The sequence below is a fragment of the Rhinolophus sinicus genome, linkage group LG03 (assembly GCF_036562045.2).
Source record: "Rhinolophus sinicus isolate RSC01 linkage group LG03, ASM3656204v1, whole genome shotgun sequence".
NCBI classification, from domain to species: domain Eukaryota; kingdom Metazoa; phylum Chordata; class Mammalia; order Chiroptera; family Rhinolophidae; genus Rhinolophus; species Rhinolophus sinicus.
In genome coordinates, this window is record NC_133753.1 from 56,654,655 (window position 1) to 56,675,997 (window position 21,343).

General features: G+C 41.7%; 1 long non-coding RNA gene across 2 annotated transcripts in view; it reads right to left on the reverse strand.

Annotated features, from left to right (window-relative positions):
* The window catches only part of LOC141570588 (uncharacterized), a 122,254-nt gene extending 103,552 nt beyond the window's left edge, over positions 1-18,702 (reverse strand). The window contains exons 1-2 of one of the 2 annotated variants that reach the window (XR_012494754.1): positions 18,639-18,702; positions 3,352-3,424 (exon numbers count right to left, since the gene is read on the reverse strand). This is a non-coding gene — a long non-coding RNA (uncharacterized LOC141570588). The remainder of the gene's footprint in view (positions 1-3,351; positions 3,425-18,638) is intronic. The other variant, XR_012494753.1, reaches the window with a different exon arrangement.
* Between the last annotated feature and the right edge of the window lie 2,641 nt (positions 18,703-21,343).

Here is a 21,343-nt window from a genome sequence, read left to right on the forward strand (position 1 = left end):
AATGCCAGTAACTCTATAAGTCTCTTTGATTTCTATTATTTTTCTTGCTATGAGGAAGCTTAGCACCAAATCTGAAGGCCAACCTTGATTGCTGTTTTGTCTCTCATGGCCAACAGATTCACATTCTTCTGTTTGGTTGGTTCTCATATTCTATTTATATTTGTATTTTACTAAGTCACTGTATAAATCTTTGCCCTGGTCTGCTCCATCCAGGGGTATGGGATTGCTTGGTCAGAGACTGGAACACTTTGGGAAAAGAAGGTCACAACCAAAAAGAAATACCAAACAAACATATTTACAGGTAAGGAAGTGACTAACGGGGCGTGAGGGGAAGAGGGATGAAGCAGAAACAGCAACAGTCAAAACTCCTCTAAGAAAAGCAGGATTGGGGACTATGTGGGAAGAAAGAGAAAAACAGATAAAAATAAAATGCTACCCAGGGCCACCTTCAATGTGGGCAGAGAAGAAAAAGAAGTGAAGACAGGGGAAGTGTGTATTAAAAAGCATAGGTTAGAAGAGAGGTTGCCTGGTATCCATTTCAGCTGCTGAGAGGGAGGGAAGACAACTAACAATAGGTTTCCCAACTGACTCTGGGTGATGAACACACAATGGGATTTATAGATGATGTAATACAGAATTGTACACCTGAAATCTATGTAATTTTACTAACAATTGTCACCCCAATAAATTTAATAATAATAAAAAAATTAGATAAAAATATTTTTAAAAAAAAGAGAGAGACAAAGAAGAGCAGGGAGCAGAAATCATGATCCCACCCCCACCCTAGTGCCCAAAGGGAGAAGTTCCTGGATCAGCTGGTCACACAGCTGAGTCTCCAGGTTCCCCTGTGACTGTCAAAAGGCTTCAGGTCACTGATGTTCACAGCATCTCCCTGCCCTCCTACTCCTCTATCACCACCTCTCATGAACCAAGAAATGTATACACAGCCAGTCACCACATATGTTAAAAATACAGCAGGGCTGCCATTGGCCTTACTCAGCACATGTTAAAGAAACCTACAGATGGGCCAGCACATGTTACCTGAAAGAAAAAAAAGAACAAAAGAAAAATTGCTGACTGTGGCAAAAGACAAGCAGGCTGATCCATCTGTTAAGGAAAAGTCTTGGCCAACAACGCACAACTGTCGTAAGAACGTCCAAACCTGTAGAGAATTTTAATGAGTTTATTTGAACCAAATTGATGACAATTGCCAGGAAGCAAAATCTCAATTAATTCAGAAAATGCTCAGAGAATGGCAGTTTTGCAGCTTATTTTACACATTAGAATCAAAGGAGAAGATGTCAGGAAGGTGACGTGAAATCCGTTGGTGGTAGATTAGGGAGGTGGCAGAAAGCAAAGTGGGGAAATCTCTGGGATTGGATAAAAGGTAAAATGGAGAGATGCGTACTTCTTTTCATTGGTGGGTACAGGAATAGACAGTAATTAACATTTATAACACATAGTGATGGTATTTGGGGAACAATAAAAATGAGGGGTTCTGTAGTCTACTGCTCAGGTGATGTGGGTGTCCCCCCAGGGCTCTGGAAAAGGAGGTTACTCTGACATTTCAAAGGTATGTTATCTTAGATGCAGAAAGACGACAGGCTCACTTAAGGTAAAGAAAGTCTGACCTCTGTCAAGGAAGCTAGAGGCCTATGATGTGACTACCTGCCATGACTTGCTTTTAGTTAGGAATTTTTATGTTCAGGCCATCCTATGTGGTTACTTTGGGTCTCTGAGCTTGTAAGGGCCACCACGCAGACCGCCTCTGAGTTTGTCAGATTTGTTATGTGGCCCTTTTTCATCTATACAACATTTCTATTAGATACTATGCAGACCCCACAAAAATGTGTACCTCTCTCGCCCAAAAGGTATGTGCTGGAACCATAAATTGGAAACTGCCAAAATGTCTATGAATTATAGAATCGATAAATGAATTTTATTTTCATACAGCAATGAGAATGAACAAACTACAACTACATACAAGAATATGGATGAATCTCACAAGCAGATGTTGAATGAAATAAGCCAGACATAAAAGAATGCAGACTATATGGTTGCCTTTATATAAAGTTCAAAGATAGGAAAACTATGGTGTTAGAAGCCAGAGTAGAGGTCACACTTGGGGGCAGTATCTGGAAGAGTACAACTTGGTTTCTGGGGTGCCAGTCATGTTCTATTTCTTGATCTGCTGCTTGTGTGCATGTATGTTCACTTTGTGAAAATTCATAGAGCTGTGCATTTTTCTATACGTATATTAGATTTCAATAGAAAGCAAAAACAAACAATAACAACACAAGCAGGTCCTGGGGTCTTGACACAGTGGGTCCCAGGGAGAACAGTAGGCCATGTGGCACCCCACCCTGGTGCCAAACATTGACATGGGACGTCCAAGATGGTGGTGACACAGGAGGACATGGAACTCACCCCTCCCATGAGCAAATTCAAATATACATGTATATAAAGAGCAGTTACTCCTGGGAGACAATTGGGGATTGAATAAACAGCTTCTTAACAACAAGCAAGAGAAAGAGATGGAAGAGGAAAGGCTGGAAAGCCGTGGGAGCCTTTTGAGAGCCACAGGAGCTCTCTGGACCAGAGACGACAGTGAGTGACATTATTTGCATTCCCTCCACTTTGACAGAGATCTATTTGGTAGTTTAGCTGCCTGTAAGATTGCCATGATGCATTCCCAGCTGCATTGCCTAGAGTCATTTTCCTCTGGAAAAAAAAAAGGGGGGAGCAAGTAGGAACAGGGCATCTCTGTTATGCCTGGACTTCTTGCCTGGAGCTGCCAGTGCCCCAGATGCCATTAGCACATGCTGAGCTCCAGACGGCTTCCCAAAACTATCCAGCACATAGAGCCTATATGGAAGACGCTTCTTCACAAGACCATTTTTTATATAACAGACCAGAGAGTGATTGTATAGAGAAAGCTGGGGAGCTGGGGGATGAGGACAGGTTTAAATTTGTGGCCCCAGATTTTTCTGAGGAAGATCCACTCTTTGCTCTCTTGAAAACTTCCTGTAGGAGGCCAGAGCCCACATTTGGCCCTGAGTTCTGCTTCTACTGTGTTTCCTTGAAGATAAGACCTAGCCGGACAATCAGCTCTAATGCATCTTTTGGGGCAAAAATTAACATAAGACCCAGTCTTATTTTGCTATAATATAATATAATGTAATGTAATATATAATATAATACTGGATCTTATATTAATTTTCGCTCCAAAAGACACATTAGAGCTGATTGCCCAGCTAGGTCTTATTTTGGGGGAAACGCGATAGTTCAGGGCTGGTGAGGACAGACTGGTGGGACTTTGGAAGAAACTCTGGCCAACCTGAAAGCCATTACCTGTGAGCAGGGAGGGATTGTGGCAAAGCCAGGGCTGTGTGCACTCTCTTAGGCCGCTTAGTGGCTCAGGGACCTGCAAAAAAAAAAAAAAAAAAAAAAAAAAAATCCACCTTGGTCGATAGACAGTCCAAGATGGCAGAACAGGTAAATGCTATGCCTGCCTGCCACCTCTCAGGACCACATTAAAATTACAACAAAATTATAGATCAACCTCAAGAATCATTTGAAGACTAGCTGAACCGAACCCATGTAACTAAGGATATAAACAAGAGTCCACATGAAGACTGGTAGGAGGGGCAGAGATGTGAAATGGCTGACCCCAACCCTACAGGTAGTGTTTGAGCATTGGGAGGGACACCTCAGTGGTGGCAGTGCAGTTCCTCCTGAAGAGTGAGGGGGCCCAGCTCCATACCGGGATCCCCAGCCTAGAGGTCCTGTGCCAGGAAAAGGAGTCCTTACAATATCTGGCAGTGAAAATCAGCTAGGATTCCATCTGTCCATCCTGGTGAGACAGAAGGTAGCTGGAAACACAGACATCCTCTTAATGGGCCCATGCATAGTCTCACTTGCTTGCAAGCACTCACTCTGGGATCTGGCAGAAGGGCAATAACTCAAGAGGTGCCAGAGACATACAGGGAAAGACTGAGTTGTGTGGTTTCAGGGTGAGGGCTAGAGGGACAGCCCCCAGTATCCCTGTGTGGAGCCTGCCTCATATGTCGCCTACAGAAGGGTACCATCTTTCTTGTGTTGAACCCTCTCCCAAAGGGCCAGGTAAAATCGATGCATGCACACCACCTTGGTGGCTCCCTTGGACTCCGTCCCACCCAGCTAGTGCAGCATTATCCAGGGTACTCGAGGCTCCTTGGCGGTCGGCCTTACCCCATGATTTGTTGGAGGTTTGTACAGCTGCAGACAACCCACAGGAGCTTAGGAAACTTTCAGTGGCAGGTGGTCAGCCCTACCTCATGCTGCAGTCTTTCTTGGGCAGCTCTGAAATTGGCCTGCATGGGAGCCCCTCCCAAGAAGCACCAGAAACAACACACCTAGAGGTCAGCCTCAGACCACACCAGAGCACTACCTGATTAGCCCCACAAGCTGCACACCCAAAGGATGATCTTAACAGGCACACAAGCCCACTTGAGCGAATCCTCCTCTGAGGGTTCAGCCCCCAGACAACAGCTCATAAGCTGTGGGCATAGCCTATCTTCACAGCCAGTCAGCCTGAGAGTCAATCCCACCCACTGACCTGCCAAGAGCAATCAAGGCTCAACTACAACAGGAGAATACACCAATATACAAAAGGGAACACACGCACACGTGATCAAGGAGATTGTGTCACTGGACCACACAGGACACCTACTACATAAGGTAAGTTCATGTGGCTAAGACTGAGAGACATAGGAGGTTTGTCTAGTACATAGAAACAAACATTGAGAGTCAACCAGAATGAGGAAACAAAGAAACATGTCCCAAATAAAAGAACAGGAGAAATCTACCAGAAGAAACGAACCTACCAGAGACAGAGTCAAAACACTGATTATAACAATGCTTACAGAACTTAGTGAGAACTTCAACAGAGAGATAGTAAGCATAAAAAAGGACATAGAAACCATGAAAAAGAACCAATCAGAAATAAAGAATACAATAACTGAAATGAAGAATACACTAGAAGGAATCAACAGCAGATTAGATGAAGCAGAGGATCAAATCAGCAACTTAGAAGACAACGTAGCAGAATACACTCAATATGGACTACAAAAAGAAAAAAGAAAAATAAATGAAGATACTTTAAAGGACTTTTTGGACAACATCAAGTGTACCAACATTCACATCATAGGAGTATCAGAAGGAGAAGAGAGGGAGCAAGGGATTGAGAACCAATTTGAAGAAATAATGACTGAAAAGTTCCCTAACCTGGTGAAAGAAATAGATATACAAGCCCAGGAAGCTCAGAGAGACCCAAACAAGATGACGAACACAAACTGGCCCACACCAAACACATTATAATTAAAATGAAAAGGTTAAAGAAAGAAAGAATCTTAAAAGCATCAACAGAAAAGCAGTTAGTTACCTATGAGGGACCTCCCATAAGACTGTCAGCTGATTGCTCAATAGAAACTTAGCAGACCAGAAGGGATTGGCACAAAATATTCAAAGTGATGAACAGCAAGGATCTACAGTCATGACTGCTCTAGACAACAAGACTATCATTTAAAATTGAAGGAGATATAAAGAGCTTCCCAGACAAGAAAAACCTAAGGGAATTCATTACCACCAAGCCAGTGTTACAAGAAATGTTAAAGGGACTTCTTTAAGAAGATAAAGGGGGGAAACAAACAAACAAAAGATCAACTATATGAAAATAAAATAGCAATAGCTATGCACCTATCAATAATCACTTTACATGTAAATGGATTAAATTCTCCAGTCAAAAGATATGGGGTGGCTGACTGGATAAAAAACAAGACCCATGCATATGCTGTCTACAAGAGACCCACCTCAGATCGAAAGAAACACACAGACTGAAAGTAAAGGGATGGAAAAAGATATTTCATACAAATGGAAATGGAAAAAAAGCTGGGTAGCAATAGTTATATCAGACAAAATACACTTTAAAATGAAGACTATAACAAAAACAAAAAAGGGCATTACATAATGATAAAGGTATCAATCCTACAAGAGGATATAACCCTAGAAAACATCTGTGCACCCAACATAGGAGCACCTAAATATATAAAACAAATACTGACTGCATAAAGGCAGAGATCAACAGTAACACAATCATAGTAAGGGACATCCCCATGACCCCAATGGACAGGTCTTCCATATAGAAAATCAACACGGAAACAGCAGCCTTAAATGACACACTGCACTAGATGGGATTGATATTTTTTAGAGCATTTCACCCCAAAGCAACAGAATATACATTCTTTTCAAGAGCACATGGAACAGTTTCCAAGATAGACCACATGTTAGGCCACAAAACAAGTCTCAATAAATTTAAGAAGATTGAAATCATATCAAGCAACTTCTCTGACCACAATGGTATGAAACTAGAAATGAATTACAAAAAAAAAAAAAAAAAAAACACTGAAAAACACACAAACACATGGAGATTAAATAACATGTTACTAAACAATGAATTGGTTAACAAGGAGATCAAGGAAGAAATCAAAAGATACTTTGCGACGGATAAGAATGAAAACTAATATAAAATAATAATATATTTTTTAATTATAGGATGCAGTGAGGAAATTCTGTGGCTCTTGGGTTTTTTTTTTATCAATTGAGTACTATTTCTTACTATTATTTTCCCTTGACATAAAAGAGACATTGTAACATGCACTGGGAGAAATATAACCCAGTATCAAAATGAGACAAGTTTTTGGTAATTTTTCAAAGCAGAAAGCAAACACTTTACAATTCTTAACCACATTAACAAAGGATTGCTCCTTTGGGGGGAAAAATACTTTTTTAAGAGAAAAAGTAACTAGGAATGGGAATAATAATGGAATTAATTATTGAACATTTGCTCTCTGCCGGGCATAGTTCCTGGGGACTAGCATTTTCACTCTTCACGACAACCTCATGACATGGGAAATGTTCTCTCTCCTGTCTGGTTGGAAAGTGGAGTAGAGCTGGCATTTAAACCCAGCAAAGACAATCAACCCCACTGTATACAAAACACCCTGTTGGGGGCCTGATCCCAGCTCCTAGGGTGTGAGGACATTTATGCTGCACGGTGGAGCTGAGGTGCTGGCAGGACCCCCAGGTGGCGCTGTCCAGTCAGAAGCAGAAAATGTAGGACTGATGCTAAGGAGAGGGCAGATATTTTATCCACTCAGTAGATATGTTATGAGGGCCTATTATGTATCCAGCACTATTCTAGGCTGAATAAAACAGGCAAAACTCCCTGCCGTCATTGAGCTGAAATTCCAGTGGCGGTTTGGGGGTTGGCAGGGCAGTTAGATACTAAGGTAATAAGTAAAATGTATAGTAGGTCAGATAGAGAAAAGTTCTATAGAGGAAATCAAAGAAGAGAAAAAAGATTTGGAGAGCCAGCATGTGGTGGTGGGTGGAAATTTACTTAGGGTGCACAGGGAAGGCCTCAGTCGGGGTATTTGTGTCAAACCTGGAGTTAGGTAAGGCAGTAGGCCATGCAGCTATCTGGGAAAAGAATATTTTGGATGGAGTGAAGAGCAGTGCAAACGCCCTGTGGTGAGAGGGTTCTGAGCCGACCAATTACATGACCTGATTTATATTTTAAAAGAACCACTCTGGCCACTTCATAAGCAATGAAATGTAATGGGGCGGGGAGAAGAAGAGGGATAACTAAGGAGCCAATTGCAATAATTCAGACAAGATGTCATGGTAGGTTGGAACAGAGTGGTAACTGGATATAATGAGAAGTGGTATTCTGGACGCATTTGGAGGGTAAATCCAATGGGTTTGGAGTCTTCAGACACCTTTGAGACTATCTTTTAAGGACTGTTTTATTGTGGGCCCCGATCCCAAAACCCTTTCTTGGAAAGCCCTCCCTGGGTGTCTCCAGGATTATAGAATCCATCATCTGTGGAAAGAAGACTTTGCCAAGTCTCAGGGCACTGTGCCAGCTTTCCCGATGTCCCCATGGATTCTGGGCCCCTCCCTACGATGTGGAGAACAGCAGGTAATAAGCACTGCCAACCCCTCTACTTCCCTGCAAGATTTCTGTCAGGATCAAAGCAAATGCCACCAGGAGCAATGCTCCAGTTCCTATTGCTGCATTGAAAACAACCCCAAAACTTAGTGACATAAGACAATTTGCGCTCTTGGATTCTGTGGATCAGTAACTAAGACAGGGGCACCATGGGGATGGCTTATCTCTGCCATTATGTCTGGGGCATTAGCTGGGAAAACCCAGTGGCTTGGGGAGCTGGAATCACCTGGAGGTGTCCTCACTCAAACTCTGGCTTTTGGTGCTTGTTCTTGGCTGGAATCTCAACTGGCCGTTGACCAGAAAACATCTGCACACAGCCTCTGCCTGTAGTGTGTCTGTGGTGCATGGTTTGGGTATCCACATCAGAGTGTGGGCTAATAACAACATGTATGACATGAACGAGACCTAGACCTGCAGCAGCCACCTTGTAAGGCAGGGAGATGCCCCAAAAACAAGATCAGCACACTGAAGATGGCAAAGCAGAGAGATGGAAAGAACAAGAACAACTCAATTAATCTGGAGCACGCTACCTCCAACCTCCTGTTCAGTGGAACAAAATAAGTTGTTCTGGATGGTTTAAATGAGTGTGAACTGAGGGTTTCTGTCATTGCTGCTAACGGTGGCATAACTGATTCAGGTCTCTTAATCTCTCACTTCTCTGGGGGGCTGCACACTCCTGGAAGGGAGCAAGGGCTACAGTCACTACAGGTATAACTGAAACCCCGCTGCCAGCAAACAGCTGCTGCCTCATGGGGCCCTGCATGAGCCTCTGAGACAAAGTGTTGGCACCTTCATCTGTAAAGGCAAGGAATCCATTCTTTGCAATTATCAAGCACTTAGCCCGGGAGTGGGTGGGGGTAGGAGAGTAGTTCTGATGCGGGGTAACTTGACGGTGCCAAACACTAACCAAAAAGTGCCCTAAAGGGGAGAAAACCTTTCAGAGGTGGCTCAATCACTGACTCTGAGGGAGCTCCTTGCCTTAAACCTATGTGTGATGAAAGCACACTGTCAGTGCCCCAGACACGTCCCTTAGACATTCCAGTGCATTCCAGCCAATCTTAAACTGCCAGTCTGTATGCCTGTGCTGGGGACTTTTTTCCAGAACTGTGGAAAGTCCCTCAGTTCACACTCAAGGAAGTTCTAGAAGTGCTGGGAATAATATTCCATGAGAGCAGCCCTCAACCTATGCTCCTGGAATTTGGTATCCAGTTCTCTCACCCTTGATGGAAGCATTCCGAGGTGTGTATCTGACAGAGCTTTCCCAAAGATCGAGCTCTGGTTATCAGCTGTGATGGCTGGTATAATAATGTACCCTTTGTTGACTGCTTTCCTTCCCTGTGTCACTTTCCTACTAGTGTCCCTCCCAAATCAATTACCTGTGCTCAAATCTTTGCTTCTGGCAGAGCTCAAACTAAGGCAGTGATCCTAGGGGGGTGGTTCAGGAATGTGGGAAAGGAGGTGAACAGCGAAGTCCCTGAGGGATGCAGTGATAATCTAGCTACTAATGGGAAGTGCTGGAGGCATGAAACCGAGGCTTCTGAAAATTGCCAAGTGGGAGATGAGTCTCCTAAGTTTTCAAGGTCCACTGGTTGATCACGAGTGCCCAGCTGGTGAGGACACCATTCATGTGGTTCTCATTGTATTCCAATCCTGGCAGCACCCTTGGGTGGCATTTCACATTGAAGATCCTCTCATCCACTTGGCCCCCATCTCCCTGCCGCCGAGGGAACCTCTAGGCAGTGATCAGCGTTGGGAATGGATCCTCCTTTGTTCTTATTCATTCGATGTGTTTATTTTCAAAGATTGCATTTGTGGAAAGCATTTAAACAGCTCCACTTAGAAGAAAACAAAAGTCACCAGATGGAAAAATAGAATAAAAAACATGCACACACAAAAAATTCCCCAAGCAATGTAGGCAGGGCAGCGGGAGTTATGGTTGCCCTGCTGTTGTGGAAGAAAATGCAGCTGTGTCGAAAAAGCGATCTGCTTTTGACAGCCTAGAATTTTCAAGAGAGAACTGAACACAGGTCAACAGCATTCTCTACTGCAGTTTGCTTCTTGAGACAGTTTGACAGACCTTCCTTCTTTCCTCTAGTGAGGACAGAAGAACGGTTACTAGGATTACCATATATATTGAATTATTAAGAACATACAATTTTTTCTTGGGATGATGCTTTCCAGCTGGCTCATATCTTATTTGGACAGGCCTTGTTCTCAAGAGCCCAAGAAACACCCTGCAAATCCAGAAGGATATGAACGCAAGAGAAGTGGTGGCTGCTCCCAAGGCTGAGACCAACACACCTCATGCCCCTTCAAGAAATCAATTGAACCAAACAGCCTTGCCCCTGTCTCCTGCCCCACCATCAAACAACACTATTTGCCTATACTTGGCATTGAAAAACTTCAGCAATATTCCAATGGAGGCAGAAAGGCCCACTTTCATTCACAAGTAGGCCCGTCATTGCTTATTCCTTGTGTTTCATTCTCCCAATGGCCAACAAGAGAGAAGAAAGACGGCAGAGTCTTATATTAATGTTTGTTCCAAAAGACTCATTAAAGCCGATTGTCTGGCTAGGTCTTATTTTCGGGGAAACATGGTAAATAGAAGCTCCTACCTTAGATAGTTAACTTGAGCATTAAAAGATTATAAAACACTAGTGCCTAACGCATCATAAGCTCTCTATAAATGGCAGCTCATATTACTACTGTGGGAATATGGCCATGGTTTCTAATACTGTGAGCAAGTATGGGCTATTAACAGCTGTTTCCACAATTGCCATTTTCAGGGACTATTGTAACATGATTGTAACTGTGGGTCTTAGAGCAATGATGACTATTAGAGAGCCCAACTGGGATTTCGCATTAAGAAACCAATGACATTAAGGAAAGAATGGAATGTTGGGCACTGGGTGGATGGTTAGGACAGCCAGAGAGTGTGGAAAGTTACCAGAAGGTCTGGCTGCCATCAAGAGGGCTTCTCAGGAAAACAGCTCATTCAGTCTGACACAAATCAGGAACCAGAAGAAAAGGTGGGCTCTAGCAGACAGAATTCTGTGAGTCCTGGAGCTGAACCAGCACACGCAGGTTTCATTAACAACAAAGTCACAAGAAAGAGACTTTACAGAGGCCAGTCTCTCTGAGGAGAAAAGAGGTTGAAAACCACTGGCAAAGACCACAGCCATCTCTGTTTCATACAAGTGTGCTCAGCAGGCCAGGCCTCCCTCAGCCCAGCCATGATGGCAGGTGCAGCGACCTTGGGGACAGGTCTCAAGCCCTCCTCCATCACAGCTTGTGTTTCTAAAACATTACTATGAATCTTATTCAATAATGCCAAGCACTTTCCTTTCAATCCTTTTCAGACATATAGGTTGGCCAAGCATGGCTGGGAAACGCCAATAGTGCCTTTGTGAGAAAACTCCAGAAATAGGGTGGATTCTTTGAGGAAAAGAGATAAAATAGAGATTTTGGTTGGGCAGTAAATTATGTGTGAAGAGGGACATAGCAGAATACCCTGGTGTGATACTGTGATTTATAATAAGAAATAAATACAGAGAGTGCCAAAAAAATGTATACATATTTTAAGAGGAAAAAACTGTATTAAAATTGCAATACTCAATATATACCGATAACAAAAGATGAATACAAGTCACATGTGACTTCTGCAATTACAAGAGGTGCTCAAAGTGGTTACCATCAGTGTAATTTTAATACAGTTTTTTTCCTTTCTTAAAATGTGTGTACATTTTTTTGGCACCCTCTGTATTTGGTCTTTGACCCTATTTCTGGCACTCCTAAAACCCTTGGAATTTCCTAAGTGATAAACGCAATAAAGGTGTCTTGATATTTATAACAAACTCTTTTCCACTACACCTGAATTTGTTAATGGGGTGACTTTGAGAAAGCACCTAAGGTTGGGGGCTGGTTGCCAGGAGAACCAGCCATGTGATTGGAGGGCTGAAACTGTCAGTCCCACCCTGACCTCTGGAGAGGGGAGAGGGGCTGAAGATTGAGTTCAATCACCAATGACCAGTGATTTAATCAACCATGCCTGTGTAAACAGCAGGATATTGAGGAAATGATGGTGTGTGACATTTGAGGCTAGGTCATAAGAGAAATAGTGGATTCTGCTTTGCTTTCTCTTGGATCATTCACTGTGGGGGAAGTCAACTCCCATGTCACAAGGGCATTCAAACAGCCTTGGGAAAAAGTCCACGTGGCAAAGAACTGAGACCTCCCCCCACCAATAGCCAGGATCAACTTGGCAGCCATGTGAATGAACTCTTAGAAACAGATTCTCTAGCTCATCAAACCTTCAGATGAATGAAGCCCTAGTTGACATCTTGACTGCAATCTCAGTGGACACCTCAAGTCAGAACCATCAGGTAAGATGCTCCTAAATTTCTGACCCACATAAACTGTGAGATAATAAATGTTTGTTGTTACTTTAAGACACTAAATTTATTACACAGCAATAGATAACTAATACTTAGACATATTCAATTAACTGATAAAGGACCTAAGAAGTCAACCTGCCATGACCACATGTGACACTGGGATGACCCATACTCTCTAACTTGCCAAACTCCTCTCTTCAGAGGCACAGCTTCCCTCCTCCTCTTGCCACCTCCTCCTGGACTTGCGTGAAACACTCAGCACCCTTCCTGTGGATTAGACACTGATGCTAGCTGTAATCAAAGAAGCAAGTGACTTTCGTTCCACTTGCGGGGTGATCTCTGCTAGCTCTTTCTCCTCCCAACTTGCCCAGGTGCAGGAGTTCTCACTTCCATACCACCTTACCCCCTACGTATTTGCAGTCCAACCATCTATTATATAGTGGGCCTACCAGTATTCTGCACCATGAAAAATGGGGTGCCCGTGTGAATTAGCTGGGAGCTGAGACCAGAAGTCCCCCAGCCAACTGCTTCTGGTGGGTTGTCCTCACTGGCCTCACTCAGCAGACAAATATACTTACTCATTAAAACTGGTTCCCTCGGGACTCCTGGAACAGAGAAATTAAGCTGGAAAAGTACAATTCCTCAGGTGTCTTCCGGGTGTTCTGTTGCAGCTGTCCTCCCCAAAGCCATGGAAGGTGTGTCCAATCTGGGGACTTGGGAAATGTGCTCACACAATACTTGAAAACTCTTCTTCTTACACAGATCTTTGAAAACGAGAACGAGGAATGTGTGCTGTTGCTGTTTTTCTTATTTTATAATGGGCTCTGTCCCTTCAAAGAAGGAGCTAACTTTTCTAATTGCCATTTGGGCAGGGAAGGAAGGTTCGTAGGATAGAAGTGGGAAAAAATGAGGAGCACAGAATAAGGTGGGGGAGGTCTATTAAAAGTTTGAACTCAAATTATATGAAAGGGTTCTCCAGAGAAACAGAACCAGTAGGATGAGATTTATTATCAGGAATTGGCTCACACAATTATGGAGGCTGAGAAGTCCCATGATCTTTCATCTGCAAGCTGGAGATCCAGGTAATTCCAGTCCAAGTCCAAAGGCCTAAGAACCAGGGGCACAGATGGTCCAGACCAATGGCTGGAGAAAACCTATGTCTTAGCTCCATCAGACAGGCAGAGAGAAAATTCAACCGTCCTCCATGTATTTGTCCTATTCAGGCCCTCAGTAGTTGGATGATGCTCACCTACATGGGGAGGGTAATCTGCTTTACCTGGTCCACCAGTTCAAATGTTAATCTGTTCTGCAAACACCCACACAGACACACTCAGAAATAATGTTTATCCGTACATCTGGGTATCCTGTGACACCACCAAGTAAACACATAAAATTAACTGTCACGTAAATAAAAGCTTATTTATGGAGCACATTCCACTCCCTGCCTCATACTCAATGCTTTGGGGACAAGAACCTCTGTACAGATATCATTCTGTTTTCTTCCTTTTTCAGTGCTCCTCTGCCCAGAATGGTCTTTTCTCATCTTCATATCTGACTAAGTCCTACTCATACTTTTAGACTCAGTCTAAGCAACTCTCAAGTGTGTTAGGATCCACTCTGAATGCTTCCATTAGTACCCCATGTTCTTACAAACTGTACATTTCTCCCATGACACTCAGTCTTATATCATTGAATCTGTATGTATCTATCCCATTACTCTGAGCACTTCTTAGGGCAGGAGCTTTGCCAAAATCACTTCTGTATTCACAGCCCCTACCTACATTCTAGAACAGTGCCTAGAAAATAGTAGATAATAAATGTGTGCTGGGTGAATAAATGATTGAATGAATGAACGAAATGTAGTATACACTGCACAGTGGAACCCTATCATATCCACTCTAAGACCAACCTCCATTTTATTTTCTTAAGCTATAAACATTATCCTCAAGTGATATTGGGGACTGGTCCCTACCCCTGTGATTTCCTACTTTTAAAACTGTTCTTTAAACCATGACACTCAGGCACAAGAATTCCATTTCACTTCATTTTTCTAACTCAAAAATCTAGATTTGATGACTCTTGAGAGGGGTGAGAAATTCAATCTCAATCACATCTGGGGGTGTCAAAGTACAATTTTCAAAATGCTAAAAATGTGATTTTCAAATAAATATATAAGGAGCATATGTCAAAAGATTTACATAACTCATTAATGAAGAAAGGCAGGATGAAAAAGCTGGTTCAAAGGATTACACAAGAAAATGATATATATAGAGAGAGAGTCAATGAGAAAAGGATACAGGGGAATAAGATTGCTAAATTATATACAAAAATTAGTTAATGCCCTACACAGCAATAAAACTGTCACTCTTGGGGTTACCTTTTCTACCAAACAGAAACATATGCATTTCAACAGGCAAACTTCATTCATCTCCTTTCAGCTTTCTACAAGCTAACATATGGACCTTAATGACCTTGAAGTATATGCTCAACAAAGTTACCTTGCTATAGAGAAAGAAAGTGAACTCTATTCTGGAAATAATTCTGCCAATAAAGAGGTTAAAATGAGAAAGTGTTAAAGTGAAGCTTGGGATATATACATTTAAAACAAATGTGAAAATGAGACTAAATTAGATTTAGGCACAATGTGTATGTACAAGGGAGCATTCCCGGGCAACGAGACCCAGTGAATAAAGGACAATAAAGATTGGAACACTGTTGTCAGTGCCAATGTGTAGGCAAAAAAAGAAACAAAAGATCTGATGATTTCATATAGTAATCTGATGAAAAGACTAACAAATTGTATTGGGCAAAAACCCCAAATATGCCTTGATCAAGTATTAAGTAAGGAGTTTATTGAGGAGAACTGCCTACATAAGAGAAAACTCTTAAGTGTGAAATAAAATAAAATAAAAGAAGCTTTCTACTCCGTCCCCTACACTGTTCCCTCAAACCTAAAAGGCAGGGCCTACAGCACAAACTCACAAGCTCACGTGGACCAGGAGCCAGCAGGATCTCAGAGACTGCTGCCTCTTGGAGAAGCTTTGCCTACATGCACGTTCCACACAGAAGTGGGAAACACAAGAGCTCTGAAAACCAAGTGACAAAATTTGACCTGAACTGATGATAACTGACTGAATTGAATGATTTAAACAGCACTTTCTCACAGTTCTGGAGGCTGAGGAGTCTCAGATCAAGGTACCAGCAGATTCAGTTGGTGGTGAGGACCCTTTTCCTGGCTTGTAGATGGCGGACTTGTTACTGTGTCCTCACATGGTGGAAAGAGGAAGCTTTAATGCCTCTTCTTCTTAAGGGCACTAATCCCGTTACGGGGACCCCACCCTCTCATGACTTCATTCATGGAAAGCTATTACCTCCAAAATGCTCCAACTACAAATACCACATGGGCTTCAACATATGAATTTTGGGGGACACACACATGCTCTCCATAACAGCATTTGACCCTAAAGTTTTTAAATTAGAGGTTGTGTTCCTGCACCATACCCAGAGATTACCAATGCTAACGTTTTGGTATATAATCTGATTTTTGTAATTTCCCTGTTGTTGGATATTTTAGAAGATGTTTTCAATTTTCCTTATTTAAAAAAAAATTCTTCAATGATTATTTCCATATGATAAATTCCTAAAAGCAGAGCCAGAGTAAAGGGGCATGCATGTTTTAAGATGATTGAAACATGTCAAATTACTTTCCAGCACTGTCAGCCAGTATTTAAGAAAGTCTATCTCAGCACAACTCACACTGTCTTACTGCTGCAGCATTGTTTTTTATTTATAGAAAACCAGCACACATGAATGGTAACGTATTCAAGTAGTAGAGAAATGTACACATCTTTGCTGCCAATTTTCAATCCCTCTCCCCAGAGGGAGGTTAGCCATATTCCACATATTTTTCTCAAATCTCTGTTAGCCTTTGCCGCTGCCTCCACTAACACTCTCCATTCCTGTGCCTTTGGAGGCCAGGTAAGGAGAGTGACTCTCATATTCCAAACTTGGTCTCCCTCTGGCTGTTTAATTCCTGGACTTCACTAATCTTTGCTGTCCTAAGGTAGTTTAAAATTCTCTTTCTACCACCTATTTTCTTATTTTAAGAGGATTTGACACCCTGGGTATCAATCCTGGCTGGAAAACTAGGGAAAAGGAAGATTAAAATGTGCAAACACCATTAGAGCTCTGACTACTGATTTGATCTGCTAGGTCTTACCCAAACCAACGGGCTAGGGCCACATTTGATGACACCTGCTGAAAGGCAAGTCTCCTCTGGCTTTCACAAAGGCTTTGACCTTGAAAGTCTTTACTCCAGAAAAGATAGTGTATCTCCACTCTAGACTAGATCTTTTAGCACTGGGGTACAAGGCAGAGAGAGGCCCAATGTTGGTATCCCATGAGTGCCACATGATTGGAGTAAGAGCTGTGGGTGGGGTAGGGGTATTCTGAATAGACCAGGACAAGAGTTGTCCACCATAACAGTCATTGGTTCTGCCTGCCAGAGTCCTCACCCTCTGGCAAATCCACACTCCTGAACCCTTAGCAGGTTATCATGGAGAGAAAAGGAAAACAAACAACCTTGATGGACTCATTATAATCCTGCTAGGAGGGTCGTATCTATTCATTTTGGATGATACATTCCTCAATACCCACTCTGGAATCACTGAGATGAATCTGACCCAAACACTGTCCAGAAGAAGACAAACCCTGTGATAGAATTCCTTTTAAGGCTCTTCACTTCCCTACCCTTGCACAATGCCAACCTCCACCATAGCTCTATTCCTTCCCTCTCCACATCGAAACCCCTGAAACTGTGCCCCTTGTAGACTTTTCTGTTTCAAATCCCACTCGTTGGCCCTTATTTCTAACAGAGCTCTAGGACTATGAACTCCTATTGCTTGTGACTCCCTTTCCCATTAACCAAAGATGTTAGTAAGACTGTTGGCTTCATTACACTATTCAGACTTGACACACTATTCAGACACTTGAAACAAAGACATCAAAATCATACTGCCATCTCCTGATTTTCCATAGACTTCATGTATCTGACAATATGTTTACAAGTACATGTACTATGTTTTTCAGGGATATAGCTTTCATACAATTGAGATTTGACTGTGAAAATAAGATTCCATTGCTAACATACTGATTTTTTTAAATGCTTTCATTTTTACCCTCAATTTGTAGCCAAATTTGCATTTGACAACAATTTCTTATGTATCTTAACATAATTATTCTTAGGCCACATGCATACAAGTGCAGACTAATTTGCATCATCAAATGATACTGTGTTTTAATGGATACCCAAATAGCTATCTTTAGATTAAACTATAAATGTTTCTATTTTATAAAAAATTTTGTAAAAAGAAATGACATAAGATTCAGCATGTAGCCACATCTCTGTGAAATACTATCTAAATTTTTTTCCTTAAAAGTTATTTTGTATACTGGTGATATAATTCCAGTCAAAGTTGTTCCATAATATGAGAAACATCTATACTGGACAACTACATTATTTTAGGTTGAAGGTTTCCTTTGGACAAACAACTTGCAGATTGCCACTAGAGGTGTTTCTTGAGCTGTCATGCTCCTAACCCCTCTTAATTAAGAACAAGAAATGAAAACATTGGGAAAAGTGTTGGCACTGGAATGTGGACTTAGGTGCAGGGCCTAGAAATATGGATGGAGGCTCTTCTGAAATGAACTGAAATTCTCTGACCAGAGAACCAGGAAGGAGGAAGTAAAGATACTGTTGATGCTGCCTCCAGGAACAGAGAGCGAGCTCAGTCCACTTGGACATTCCAACCCAGACCCTGGCCATTCCCACAGGACCTCCTTCAGCTCCCATTCTGCAACTGCTTCTGCCAGGAGGGATACAGAGTCTCTGTTCACACTGCTGCTCCCCAATGATGCTCAGCTAAAGACTTGTCCCACACTATGGGAAGCCAGCAGAGACATCTGCCTCTTCCTGAAAGTCGTGGGGTCCACCACCCTTGCCCCCAACTGAATAGAGACTTTCCCCAACCTGGCCGGAGCTGGCCTCCTGAGCTGTTCCATGGTGCTGTTTAAATGAAGCAAACAGACAAGTGGCTTTAGGGCCAAGGAACACATTGGGCTCCCAGGAGGCCCGGGCAGCTCCTGATGGAATCAGCGTGGACTATAACACAGAGCCATTAGTTTTAATTCCTTACCTGTTACTGACTGTGAGTCCTTAGGCAAGTCACTTAACCTTTCTGAGGCCTCCATTTCTCCACCTGCAAAATGCAGATAATACCATATGGTGATGTGGTGGGCATACTGAATGCATGCACAAAAGAAAGTATTATGAAAACACCCAGTACAATTATCAGTCTGGCAATATGTTGATGCTAGCTTTGAACAGTTTGTATTATTTTCTAAAAATAAAAAAAGGCTGCTAAGAAAATTTTATGCGAATTCATCTTTCCACTTACATAATTTTCATAAAAACTCTGCAAGTGTTAGCATGTAAACAATGCCAGATACTCATTTTCTTTATAAATATCTATAATTGAAATCAGCTTTATAAAACAGAATAAACCCAAGTAAATTATATGCACGTGATTAATTACAAAATTTTTGTCTCATTATCAAAAGCTTATGTAAATCTGAATTAGGAATTTAAAGAGCATCCTTGAACTTTTTGATCCATCTCTTCAAGCCTAATTGTGAAAATCTGAAGAACCATAAAACTACTGCCACTCCCTGAACTAAATCCAACTCAAGAGAGAGAGTGGAGAATGAGCCAAACTCAAGCCTTGGGGCTGCCCATGCTTAAAAAAAGGGGAAAGAGTGCTCAAAGTTATTGGAAACCAAAGAAATAAAAATTAAAACTACTAGAATGGCTACAATTAAAAGTAGTAAAAACACCAAATGTTGATGAAGATGAGAAGCAACTGGAACTCTTAGACATTGCTGGTGGGAGTGTAAGCAATACAACTTTAGAAAGATTAGATTCTTATACAGTTGAACTTGAACATACTGCATTTCTGCACCTACGTTTTACCCAAGAGAAATGAAAACGAATATCCACAAAAAGACTTGTCCAAGAATACCCATAGCAGCTTTGTTCATAATCGTAAAAAACAGAATACAACCCAAATTTCCATTCCCAGGAAAATGGATAAATAAATGAACTATGGTATATTTATGAGATGAATACTACTCAGAAATAAATAGGAACAGACTAATGATACATGATGGATGAATTTCATAGACATTATGCTGAGTGAAAGAAGCCAGCCCAAAAAGAGTAGACATTGGATAAATTTATTTACATGAATTTCTACACAAGACAAAATTATAGTAAAAAAATCAGAAAAGTGGTTGGTTCTGGGTGGATTGACTAAGAACGGACATGAGAGAATTTTCTGGGGTGATGGAAATGTTCTATGCTTTAATGGAAGCACATGCATGCATGAGTGTGTGTGTGTGTGTGTGTGGTGTTAATTTGTCAAACTATATACAATTATACACTTATGATTTATGCATTTCACTCTGTAGAAATTTCACCTTAAAAAAAATAACTGAAAAGTGCTGAACTCTACTTAGTAGGCTTGTTTTTCTCAGTGGCATGAGTTAGCAATTCTGAAACTACTTTTTATGTATCCTAGGATAGAGCAAATGAGTAAATATTTCAAGGGGAATGGGAGCCAGATTTCTTACTGTTAGAGAAAAGAGTTACAAATATATAAAATGGGGAACACTAGAATGTCCTCTGAGGTTATGGACTGCAATTGGAGATACCAGTATGAACTCATGCTTCTTAGTATGTAGATAGGTAACTAAACGTATTTCCTACCTCTGTCCACTGAGAGTCCTAGAAGCAATAACACCCCCACAGCAATGAGCACACCTAGCACTTAGATCTTGGTTTCTAAATACCATTCTCCATTAAAATGAACCAGGGCTCCCTGGAGAAAAGTCTCGTATACCAGGACTGGGGCATGAAACGTACAAGATGAACCCGGAACATCTTGTTACACCAGAAACTAAGGAGATCCTCAATTGGTAGTTGGGAAAATACCAAAGGACCCAGGATCAGCTTGAAGGAATTTCCACTGGCCAAATCAGGGACAATTTGAACTTCAATGATAATAATGCACTGTATTCCACTGAATAAAATAAGAATCCATAAGATCACACTGTCACACATACACACATGCATATACATACATACATACGTACACACACATAAGTAGGGGAAAAGATAAAGCTCTTCCTTATGGAAAAATGCCAACTAATAAATGTAGAAGGCATGATGGGATTAGAAATTCATCAGTGGAAACTAAAACTAGTTTGATGAGGGTGAAAGTTTGATAAGGAACAGAATATTTACATAGTCTCAAAGTACTTCCCTACAAATTATTTATAATTAACAAAGGCAAAAGTGGTAAATTTATGGTGGAGAAATTTGGCAGACACCACTTGTTCCAGTTACTGTGGCCACATAACAAATCACCCCTAAATTCAGCACCATTAAACAGCCCCTTATTATGCTCATGGATCATGGAGGTTAGGCATTTGGACAAGGAACATCAAGGATGTCTTATCTCTCCTCCATGATACTGGGGACCTCAGCTGGAAAATGTGAAAGCTAATGGCTGCTATCTTCATACTCACAGTTGATGCTATCTGTCGATGGGAGCCTCTTATCCTCGCCATGTGGCTGGTTGGGCTTTCTTATAGGACTGGGGCTGCCTGGATTTACCACTGTAAAGTTACTACTTTACAATTAATACGTAGCTTCTAGGGAGATAGTTTGAGACCATAAACATACTCTAAATCTTAATCATGCTTTTGTCTACTAATTTTACCACCTACTGATGAGTTTTGCCTACAACAATTACTGTGGTATTGTTGCGAACTCTATTTTTAA